The sequence below is a fragment of the Lontra canadensis genome, unplaced genomic scaffold, assembly GCF_010015895.1.
Source record: "Lontra canadensis isolate GAN:19392208 unplaced genomic scaffold, GSC_riverotter_1.0 scaffold49, whole genome shotgun sequence".
Lineage (NCBI taxonomy): Eukaryota > Metazoa > Chordata > Mammalia > Carnivora > Mustelidae > Lontra > Lontra canadensis.
In genome coordinates, this window is record NW_022631043.1 from 1,584,399 (window position 1) to 1,596,444 (window position 12,046).

At 56.9% G+C, this 12,046-nt stretch overlaps 1 protein-coding gene across 2 annotated transcripts in view; it reads left to right on the plus strand.

The window, feature by feature from the left end:
* AGO2 (argonaute RISC catalytic component 2) overlaps positions 1–12,046 on the plus strand; it is a 97,187-nt gene that overhangs the window by 639 nt on the left and 84,502 nt on the right. The gene's annotated exons all lie outside the window — the stretch shown is intronic.

The window sequence follows — 12,046 nt, forward strand, 5'->3', positions numbered from 1 at the left end:
CCTCCGGTCCCGAGGCGTCGGGGCGCCCCCCAAGCGGCCTGGGCCCTTCCCGCGCCCGGAGCCCCGCGGGTGGAGCCGGAGGCCGGGGCCGGGGCCGCGCGGCCCGCGTGTAGGCCCGAGGCCCGCGCCCGCCTCGCCCGCCGCCCGGCCCGGCCTCCCGCGCGCGGCCCCGGCCCCCATGCGCCCCGCGGGCCCCGGCGGGGATGGCGGAGCCCGGCCGCGCGGCTGGAAGCGCCGGGGGGACGCCGGGCCCCGTGGCGCCGAGCTCGGGGCGCGGACAGCGGGGGCCGGGGACGCGCGGCTCCGGCGCCAGACCGAGCCCGGCGAGCCTGGAGCGCACTCAGTTTCGTTTTTCGGGTCGCCTGCGCTTCTGCGGCCCCTTCTCGGAGGGCGAGTCTGGAAAGGCTGAATTTCGGCCAATTCCCGTTGGTGGTTAGGACCGTGGACGCAGAGGGACGGGAAGCGGCACCTTAAAACCCTAAAACTGCGTGCGTCTCATTTTCATTCCAGACACGCCGGCTGCTTATTCAAGTGCTAATTGCCTTTTACAATTTACTAGAAGACGGTGAGGAGATGTGTTGATTCCCTTAGCACCCCGTCTTACTAGTCCGCTCTTTCTTTGGGAAAGTTCTAAAAAAACTTAAAGGAGTAACACATTTCCCCCTTGTTTTAAATGCGCCGTGGAAGGGCGTTTGAGGTGCTGGGCCAAGAAAATGGTCAAGTCGTTGTAAAGCTTTTTTCCTTCTCCCACCAGGCACGTGGCTCCTAAATTTCCCGACGGGCCCTGCCACTTGGACGGGGCATTGCCTGGTCCCCTCTTTGTCCGCCAGGCTCCAGCCGGCTGCGGGCCTGGTCCTGGCCCCAAGCTAGCTGTGCTCCCCTGCCTGGCCCTCCGCAGCCACAGGCTGTTCCAGACTTGCTGCGAGTCACGGGGTCTGGAAGCCCCTCTTGATCCGCTCAGGCCCCTTGACCTCGTCCCTCACAGCTGTCTGTTCACAAACAGCGCTATGCCTTGTGAATTCTGAGTGTCTTTTTCTGATGACACTTAATTTGAAAGCTGCCCCAAGGCTGAGTGAGACCAACTTCTAAACCCTTCCAGGCTCTCTGCAATTTGATTGAACAATGGGAGGTTACTCAGGTCTAGTGGGGAAGGGCCCTGGGCTCTACTGGCACAGTTCCGAGGGCCCATGTGGCTTCTGGAGACCCCGGGCAGGTGGTTTCCCTCCCCTCGCCACCCCCATGAAATGGCAGGGTAGCCCCTCGCCTAGCTGAGTGAGGATCTCCTGGGAGTCCCTGCCACGGAGCCCAGGAAGTGTTAAGCTGCTACAGCGTGGGGTTTTTTGTTTTTTCAGATCTTCAGTTTAAAATTTGAAGGCGCAGAAAAAGTAAAGAACCTTGAGGAAGGTCGAGCTTTTGTGTTGTGTCTTGAGTTAATTAATCCATAGGATGATGGCTCCCTGAGTTGGTGATGTTCATTTTGGAGCCTCCCGCAGGTTAAGAACCCTGCCAAGGTCCAATGACCAGTGAGTGTTAGGATGACCTGTTTGATCCCAGGCTGACTCCACACACTCTCCCTAAAGAGGTGGTTTTCAGTCCTTTTGACCTTGACCCCCAGTCAGAAGGACCTGTTAACATCTAGACTGCTCTGGTGTGTGCGGTTGCTCCCGTATAATTGAAACGAGAGCTTTGGGACTTGCTGCTGACCCTGAACTGTGAGCTCCGCACCGGGGTGTTTTTCTCGCCTTTCGTTTTCCGAAACCTGTCGCCCTCTGGGTCTCCAGGCTCCTCTCTGGTCACTATCACCTCTTGGAAGAATCTTGCTCTGTTGTGGGCCTCTGCATTGTGGCGTGGTGGGGAGAGGGCCTCGTGATTCGCAGATAAACCTGCCCTGGAGTTGGCCAGCTTTGGTTGAAAAAATAAATGGGTCTCGTTCTTAGCTAATGGCTTGATGGGAATGAGCCCAAATTTCAGGCCCTGTGAGTGTGCTGTGATTACAAGGCTGTGTGCATTCAGATTTATTCTACACACTAAGGCTTGTAATTTGGCGTAAAAGGAACTTTTGGAGTGCTGTCTTCAATGAAACGGTTTTGAATGCTATATTTCTTAATTTAGACTAATGAAAAGATGTTCATTGGGGATTGTAGAAAAATCACAGATCGTTTTGCTACTCCCAAGTTTAATATGCTCATTAAGCAACTTACTAAGTATATTAATTCAAAAGGTAGAGATCAAAATGCGTATATGTTGTGCTCACGATAAATGCTATTACTGTGGTGCCCTGGGGTTTGGTGTGTTACCACTTCTTACTTTTTTAACTGTTTGCAAGACTTAACGGTTCATGTGGGTTTTCCAGTGACCCTGAACCTTTCCAGATGACCAGATTAGTTTGTTGTTGTTGAACAACTCAAAGATCTTGAACTAAGTCTGTGGGACCCTAGTCTAAGAGGGCTGTTTCTTTGGTTTTATAGTCCTCAAGCTACTGTTTGTTACAGTGCCCAGGGCATTGCTACAAAGTAACTTTTGTGACCTAGAAGTCTTGTTTGAGAGGTGTCTACCCCAACCGTGCCTCGGAGAATAACCAGTGCCGCTGGGCTCCTCCTGTGCCCCGCGCCTCTCCCCACCCCCACTGTCAGTGACGCTATCCTGGTCCCTGGTGATGGTGCGCGTTTGCTATCCAGTGGCTGTCCCTATGCTCTGGTCAGGCTGCCGCAGGCTGGACTGCACGGATGTGTTACAAACTTGGAAGAAATCTGTAAATGAGTGTGCACAACACAGGAAAACAACACAGAAAAGCTTCAAGTCTTCAAACCTTTGGTGTTCAGAAGCAGAGTATCATTTCCCGTTACCTGTGAGTTTCAGTGTCCAAACTTGGAACGATGTCAGGCCGGTTTATTCTTTGTAATGAGTGTTACCTGTTTCTGGTAAAATATGTTGTTGTTTCATGAATCGTTACTGTGGATGTTCACAATGTAACACTTGAGTTTTGTTTTGTTTTTAATAGTTTCTCTTGTGAAATAGTTTGAGCGCTGTTAAGACTCTCCCGTTTTTCTGTCACCAAGCCTCAGCGACTGTCAGGACGATCTGGGCTGGCTTCAGATGTTTGCCCCCTTTTCCCTTTTGCTTTGTGAGTATACTTGAAGGCCAGTTCCAGTTCTGTCATTTCACCCCAAATACTTCATCTGGTGCCTAAAGAACAGGGTCCACCCAGACCCGTTTTCACAACAGGCCGTAGTCAGGTTCCCCCGTTATCTCCGGAGCGTGTTTACAGCGGGTGGTGTTGGGTCGTGGGTTTTAATAGAAGTTGACACATAAATTTGGTTTGGTGTCTTTTGGGGCCCTTTAATCTGGACTCTAACGCCAGCACCCCTCCCCCGCCAGTCCCCCTGCTGTGGTCTTGCTGGAGACACTTAGTCTGTAAAAGCCCCCCTCCCCTGTTTTCTGAAAAGAACCCTGTTCTCCAGGATCCCTCTGTTTTGCTGAGTAAGGCTGGTTGGAGACCCATTTGCCTGTGGTTTTAATTCTGATACATCTATCATCTATCTTAAGTAGTGTTTGTCGACAGACCCCTTTGCATCTGGAATCTTCCGTGGCAGGAGAATCCTGTCTGCCGTGGTGCTCTGAGCGGAAGGCGCGTTTCGGGATGTATAGAAAACACGGGTGGTACTTGGGAGGCGCGTGCGTTTGTCTCTGCGTTTTTAGAGAAGATGGGGATGTCTCTTCCCCAGGGGTGGGGGGACTCTGCCGGGTAAGGTGGGGGAGCCGGACCCTCCTCAGTCACCTCTGTCCATGCTTGTTCTGACTGTTGCCCTAAACTTCACCGGCTCTCCCCCTAACTTTGTCACCTCGTTCTCTGTGGGTGACCCCGAGTGTGGCGCCATGGCCGTGGGCATGCTAGCCAGTTAAAATACCACTAAGTTATACTCTTCTAATTTTTTTTCCTTGCTTTTCTCAAAGTTTAAAAACCTGAAACCACTGATTCGTCTCTGGGGGCTTACTCTTCGTGACCAAACACCTATACCGTCCTGATTTATCTTTCAACGGAGCTGTACCCTAGGTGACCAGTTCATTGTCTACACTGGAAATCTTCAAGTGAATGGGGGAGGGGGGGCTCCTAATTACTCCCCCGAGACAACAGGCACACACCAGGGCTGGGCGCACACAATGGATGTCTCCCTGCCTCAGAGCGTTTCTAACATCTTGGGCTCACAAATGAAGGGCTTAAACATTTTATTTATTTTAAAGATCTACACGCAACGTGGGGCTCGAACTCATGACCCTGAGATCAAGAGTCCACAGGCTCCACCAACTGAGCCAGCCAGGTGCCCCTGGGCTCACTCATTTTAAAACTTGTTTCACTCTTCAGTGGCTTTGCTCTTACTGAAATCCTCAGGTCTGAAGGATGCGAGCCTGGTCTTTTTTTTTTTATTTATTTATTTGACAGGGAGAGATCACAAGCAGGCAGAGCAACAGGCAGAGAGGGGGGTGAAGCAGACTCCCTGCTGAGCAGAGAGCCCGATGCGGGGCTCGATCCCAGGACCCTGGGATCATGACCTGAGCTGAAGGCAGAGGCTTAACCCACTGAGCCACCCAGGTGCCTCGCAAGCCTGGTCTTTAAGAGACGCCCCTGATTTCCCTCCGTGGCTAGCTGCAGACTGGAGACAGGCTCCGCCCCCCAACTTAGAAAACCCCACTTTTTTTTTAATGTTTTATTTATTTATTTATTTGACAGACAGCAATCACAAGTAGGCAGAGAGGCAGGCAGAGAGAGAGGAGGAAGCAGGCTCCCCGCCGAGCAGAGAGCCCGATGCGGGGCTCGATCCCAGGACCCTGGGATCATGACCTGAGCTGAAGGCAGAGGCTTTAACCCACTGAGCCACCCAGGCGCCCCAGAAAACCCCACTTTTAATCTTCCTCTTCCCTCTAGTCACAGCTAAAGCAGTGGACAGATGGGGGTTGTCATCAGCACCAGTCCTGTGGCGTCCGGAGTCTCAGTTTCCTCATCTGTGAGCGGGAAGCTGGGTCTGGCTGGCTTTGGTCCCCTCTGCTGACCTCTGATAGGTCAGAGGCTGGGGCTGAGGAAGGAGCCAGGGATCCTGGGAACCCTGGGCATGAGGGCCCTGGGAGCCACATGCTGTGATAAGGAAGGTGGGTCAGGCGACCAGAAGGTCCCATCCGCTTTGCTGATTCTGACAGCCTCGTAAGGGAAGAGCGAGGCTCTGGGGGTGCCCGGAGGGCTCAGGCGGTTAAGCGTCTGACTCTTGATTTTGGCTCAGGTCCTGAGCTCAGGGTCGTGGGACTGGGCTCCACGCTCAGCGGGGAGTCTGCTTCTGTCCTTCTCCCTCTGCCCCCACCCGCCTCCCCTCCAACCCCTGCTCATGTGATTACACTGCTTGCGCGATCTCTCTCTCTCTCTCTCTCTCTCTGTAAGATAAATAAATAAATAAGTCTTAAAAAATGGAGAAGAGGGATCTTGGCAGAAGTGTGGGGGGCAGTATGTGGAAGTGGGAAGGGGGAATTGTAGGCAGGTTGTCAGGTCCTGAGACGGTGGGGGCCCCCTCTGGGTGGGATGGCTGGGGGTGGAGTGATGGGCAGGACCCCCTCAGGTGCCCCCAGGCATAAGCTGGGGCCCAGGGTTGGGTCTTGGTGTCCGTCCTCAGTAGGTAGGTTCCACTTCCTTAGTGACGTCTGCCGATGTCTGGGCCCCGAACTGCCTGTTCCTCGCTTGGGGACCACAGCCAGCTGTCATTTTTCTAAGCCTCCGTTTTCCTACCTGGAGAATGAGACTCATCGCACGGCCCTCAGGGTTGTTGAGAGGACAAGGTGGGATGTGCTGGGGACCCCTGGGCTGAATCTTTGCTCTCAAGGGGAGGGGGCGGTGGGTTTGTCCGGTGGTCTGGCCCGGCCCTCTCGCAGTGCAGGGAGTTCTGAAAGCGTGAATGGGCGCTCAGCACAGAGCCCGCCCAGAGGTGGCACCCCCAGATGGTGGGTGGGGAGCTGGCTGGATCCTCGTCTTTGTGACCACATTTGCGACCGCTTGGACGAGCTCCCTAGGGGACATCACTCCATCTAGCTTTGTAATGGGTAGGTGATGACAACTTCAGGGAAAGTATGAGAGGATAGACTGGCAGGCTGGGGGAGGAGAGGCCCGTGGGGCAGGTGGACATGTTGAGACTGAGGTGGGCTCTGGGGAGGGGGCTGGAGGGGCTCAGGGAGGTGGAGGACAGGGCTGAGGGCCGAGCAGGGGCGGCTGAGTGGGCTCGCAGCGGGGGCTCTGTGAGTGGGACCTGCGGGCTGTGGGGGAGTGAGCCCCGCTTCTCCAGTCTAAACAGCTCGTCCAGGAATCACCCGGAGATCCTGGAAATTAAGTTTTGCAAACGTCCCAGGTGATTGCCGTGTTCTGTGCGGTTTGAGGCCCACTGGTGGGAGAAACGAGAGAGCGGGGGGCGCCGGCCCTGGGGCCGTGTTTCTGGGAGGTGGAAGTGTGGAGGCTCCAAAGTGGGCTTTGCGACGACAGGAACGAGTCCGGCTTCCCCGGCTGTGGTTCCCTTTCCTGATAACGCTGCCGGGTCGGCCCGACGCGCCCCCCTCCTCGGCCGCCTGTTCTCGCTGCAGCTCGCCGCACGGGTCCGTGTTGCTTTGAATGTGGCCTGGCACACCTTCCCTTAGAACTGCGGCGGAAGACTTGGAAGGGTGACTTCTGGGGGCTTCAGTAAGTTCCCAGTGAAAACTGTTCTGTTTCCGGCGTTAAGAACCCGTAGCCACAAACCCAGAACTATAGGGAGCCTTAAAGCCAGCCAGACTGCGGGATCAAGGCGGTTCCTGCCCCGAGTCTCTTTCATTGTAACTTAAACCCCTCTCGAGGGTCGCCCGGGGCAGTCACCCGAGGGCCCCCATTTGGGTAGTTTTTCAAGTTATTCTGGGTATTTTGGCTCTGAGCTCTGGTACTTAAGAGTTGGCACATAAAGGGTCAGAATGCTGGGGTTCATAGGTCAGACTCATTTCAGAAGCTTGTGAGCTTTGACTCAAAGCAGAATCCTACAACCATTGGGAGGTTTTCCGTACAATGTCTTGCTCGTTGGTCCGTGGGGCAGCTTGAGCCCAGCGGGCCCGTCCGCGGGGTGGAGGACTGAGTGGGGGTGCTCCACGAGCTCGATAGTGGGGGCCCCTCGGGTCGGACTGGTGGGGGGGGCATCTGACACAATTGGGGGTTGCCCCCGGGTCTCTCCGTCACAGGCGGTGACCGGCCCTCCTGTCCCGAGGGCACTTGCATTCGTGTCCTTGGCCCCGTCCTCCTTGGAGCAGGGTCCTGGCCACATGCAGGGGGCTGGGCAGGATGTGAGAAGGCCCGGGCTCCAGCAGCGTTGACTCCCTGGTCCTCATGGCTAGCGGGCCAGACCATGTGTGTCCCTTCGTAGAAACAAAGGACTTGATAGAGAAATACTAGCCATCGGCGGGGAGAAAGCCAAGGGTGTGTGGAGATGGCGAGGGCTCTGGGCAGAGGCTGGGGCCAAGGTGCCTGCAGACCCTGGGGGTCGTTAGGTGTTCCCGGGGCATCCCCCACCTCCCCCGCTGCCATGACAAACCCGGGGCAGGGGCTGTAAGCCGGGCCACCCACGCTCACGTCCTGGCTGAACCCTTTGTGTCGTCCTTGTCCAGAGGGTGAGCACCTGGCGGTAGAGGGGCCTTGGTTGGACGAGAGAAGGCGGGCGATGGCAGCGGCTTGCCCTGCACTTGGGGCCCGGACAGTGCCTCCTGATTCTTACTGTTCTGCTGTGTCTGTGTGTCCTTGCTGTCCGCCTGCACCACAGCCCGTTTGGGTGCGGACGTAAGCTCCCAGGTGCCCCTCCTCTCCGTGGCTGACCTCTGGGTCTTGTCTTTGCAAGCGGTGAGGGACAGGAAAACGTTTCAGAACCACGTCCCTGGTAAACACCCTCTGCCTGGTGCCTTGTGTCCATGGCTGCCTCGTGGGGCTCAGGACCAGGGAGATGACAGATCGGCCTTGGGGCTCTGAGCTAGTGCTCCCACCAGTGGCTCTCAGAAGGGCCCCATGGCTAACGCGGTGCGGTGGTGAAGCCGGCTCACTGGGACTCACCATGCTCGGGGACCCGGCTGGCAGGGTCGCATGGGCAGGAGTGACGCTGACGGAGCACCAGGCTCGATCTCCACGCGATGTGCCCGCTCACGGCTGGTTGGAACCCTACACTGGGTTCCGCTCGTCATTCCTATGTGGCGACCCTCGAGTGGCCCTGTCAGGGACGGGGGCCCCGGTGGGGGGGGGGAACGCTGCTGGGAGACTTTGCCCTTAACATGGTGGTGACATGGTCAAGCATGTGGCTCACCGCGAGAATGTCGAGTTAGACACGGAAGGTGTCTCAGAGCCACGGGGACTGGAGATGACAACCTAACCTCGAGCTGTGGGCAGGGAAGGTTCGAGGATGGACAGTCGAGCTGACAGTGTAGGGGGAGATGGACGGTCAAAGCGGGACTGGCTCCGGGCAGATGGCCATGCGGGGGGCTGGGGTACAGGCTGTAGGAAGGCCCACGAGCAGGGTGGGCGGGGGGGGGCATGGGGCGGGTTGGGGGAAGGGGGGAGGGGCAGGCGCGTGCAGGCTGAGGGTGGGGAAGTCGTGGGAGAAAGACTTCATGCCCAGGAGGGACAGCCGGGCAGAGATGTCAGCTGAGTTTTCTGACGCGCTGCTGTGTTAGGAAAAAAGCAGGGAGAGGGGGGTGGCAGGGAGTCTGCCTGGAGGAGGCCACTGTGGGGGGCTGAGCCCAGGGCAGGGGCGGGAGGTAAAGGAGTGGAGGCGTGTGTGACGCCCCCGCGGGCCCCCGGAGCGCCTCGCTTTGTCCGGAGCCCTCTCGGTGGCTGCCCGCCGCTTGTCGTCCGGCGCGTACCCTGGTCACGCTGTCCTCACGCCGCTTCAGAAGCAAGCCCTGCCGGGTAAGGGGGTGTCTCTGCCCGTGCCCCCTCCCACCCCCCGTCCTCCCGGGGGTCCCCTAGTCACCAGTAGAGAGACCAGCCCTCCCCACCGTCCCAGGCCGCCCAGCGCCCCTTCATACCGCCCCGATGACTCGCGGGATGTGGATTTCAACAGGTGACGGAGTCGGGCTCCAGCTCGGGCCACGTTGTGGTGGGCTGACGAGTCGTTTCAATTTCTTTGAAAAAAGTAACAGCTTTATTGATGTATAACTCGTGTACCGTGCATTTGCCATTTAAAGTGTACCATTTCGTGTGTTTTCGTCCATTTACAGACCGGTGCAGCCACTCACACAGTGTCTGGACACTGTCCCGCCCCAGGGAAACCCTGTGCCTCCAGCTGTCAGTCTCCCCACCCTGTCCTCCCCAGCTCGGAACAACCACGTCCTGACTCCTCATCTCTAGCTTTCTTTTCCTCTCCCCCCCTCCTCGCTGTTTCCCAGTAGAAGAAGTGGCTCTGTGTGCTTGTCCCCCACACCCTGGATTTCCTTGGCTGATGACATCTTGGTGTCATCCAACGTGTTCCTCTGTCCTGTGTGGATTTCCTGCAAGTCAGTGGTCAGACTCAAAGGCTTGATTGGGTGCGGGTTTTACTTCTTGGGGTTTGAGAACTTGGGGACGTTGTTGCTTCGCCACGGCTGTGGGCCCTTCCTCAGGAGGCGGGTCTGTCTGCCGTCCCCTCGTCAGGCTCTGTCCCGACCAGGACGTGATGTCGTCCCTTCATCAGGACGTGATGTCGATGGTGACAGCTTTCCCAGCCCCCGCTTTGGTGATGGGTGTATCTGGAAGGCAGAAGGATGTCAGGACAGCCTGTTGAGAAGAGAGACGGGTCCAGGCAGCAGCTGCTGGGGGAGCCTGGGGGCTCTGGAGAGGATGGGGGGGGCAGTATGGGGGGAATGGGACGTGGTCTGAGGGAGGGGCCGCTTTGTTCCCTCAGAGGCAGGGACCCCTGCAGGTGGTTAGGGAGAGGATTCCCTGATAGAATGAAATTTAAATCCCTCAAAAAGTCCACCTAATTGTGTTGTGTATGTGTGACAGGCGGAAGTGGGAGGTCTCACGCACCTGCAGGCGGGGAGGGGCTAAGATTTTTGCAGGTGGCTGAGCAGGGGGGTGGTGGGGGGAAGCCTGCAGGTGGGGCTGGGGGCCAAGACCCTCCCCTGAGCCAGCTGGAGAATGCTAGTGTCGCTGATGACGGAGCAAGGAGGGAGCCGCTGGGCAAGTTTTAATTTTTAATTTTTAAATTTTTTAAAGAGGTTTATTTATGTATCTTAGCAGAGGGAGGGGCTGAGGGAGAGAGAGGCCTCCAGCAGACTTCCCGCCGCGCGCGGAGCCTTGATCTCAACGTGAGATCGCTCGGGAGCCGCTGCGCCAGCCCCCCCCCCCCCCCCCCCCCCCCCCCGCCCCTCACCCGGTCTTACAGACGGGCCGCGCGGAAGGCCGTTCCGGGAAGTCCAGGAGAAGAAGCCACAGTCTTCCCTCGGCCCCCCGCGTGTTTCGTCTGGTGCTCGGTGTCCTTCAGTAACAGACGCGGTCAGCTGCGTCCGCCTGGGCCCCTGAGTCCTCTCGGTCACCCCCGGTCTGTTTCCAGCACCCACCGTGTTTCCTTTCTCCTTCCTGAACGTTTATTACATTTAATTGTTGATTGTTTTACTCTAGTGACTTGAAACTTGTGTACACTTTTGAAAACTCCCACACCAGGCCCCCCTTAGCGCTTTTTCTGGCTGTGCTCCTCCCTTGCCCTTATGAGCCTGTGGTGCTCGGTGGCCGTGGTCTCTCCCACCCCTATCTGGCGCGCAGGGTGGCACCGTCCGTTGAGGGTAACGTGTCCTCGGTGGTCTGGAGGGAAGAGGGCCATGGGGGCCGCTTCTGGAATGACTGACTTACCCAGGCGATGGATGTCCGTGGGACAAGTCGGATTCTAACGTGTCAGAGAGCCACAGAGAGCGGACACCGAGAAGCCCTCCCTCCCCTCCAGCCCGCAGCTCCCCTCTCGGGGGTGCATCAGTTCTAGACGCGGCTGAGTGCAGTGGGCGCCCCCCAGTCCGTTCCGCTGAGCCAGACTTTTGGTGTGGCCGGTGGAGGTGGGGTGAGGGGCAGCTGACTGCCTCCCTCGTGGCTTCCATCGGTTGTGACCAGAGCCGTGCCCTTGGGAAGTAGGTCTGGAGGTGGCCAGTGCTGGGTGGGAGGCGGGGCCCCTGGTGTCCACCTAGAAGCTTCGTGGTGTGGGAGCCTCAGCCCCTCTGGGCTCTGCCCCTGAGACCACCGCTGAGCCCGTGTTCAGCTGAGTGTGTTCACGTGTGAGAAGAGGACAGCGGTCTCACCTACCTCCCTGTGAGACTTAGCTGCGTGGACACGTCCGTGCTCGCAGCTGGCCTGCTGCCAGAGCCAGACTGTGACCTGGGCCCGAGCAGGTTGCTGTGCAGCCCCCAGGGCTGGAGTCCTTGGTGAAGAGCCAGTCAGCCTTTCAGTCACGGCATTCTGGAAGAAATGGACGTCTTGGGTGAAAATTCTCTAGAAGATAAACATATGAAGAAACGGAAAAGATGGTAGAAAATTTGGTTGTAAAGCTGAAGGAATTCTGTATGGCATTTTAAGATTTTATTTATTTTATTTTATTTGTCTTTAGAAGAAAAGCAAAGAATTAGGTTGACTTTTTGAGGGATTTAAATTTCATTCCATCAGGGAATCCTCTCGCTCCTGCGGGCGGGGGGTGCTCTCTATCCCGCAGCCTTGAGGATGAAACGTAAGTTGTAGTTTGCAAGACTCACTTTTAAGCTTTGCTGCCGTACCCGGTGTCATTCCAGTAAACGTTTATTTGAAACGTGGTTTGTATTTTATTTTGGCACATTTTTATTGAGATGGGGTAGTCTTGATCCGTGTGGTAGAATGGTGGTTGTTAAGTCAGCTTTTGGTTGGCTTGTTCTCAAACTGATGCTGTAAGAGGGTTGTTTGCCCTGGTCTAGACACCGGAGGCCTCCCCGGTGGCAGCGTCCTGCCCTCCTGCGCTCTCGGCCACCGTCGATACGATTTGGTGGTCTTTTCCAAGTGCGTCTGTATCATTAACAAGGG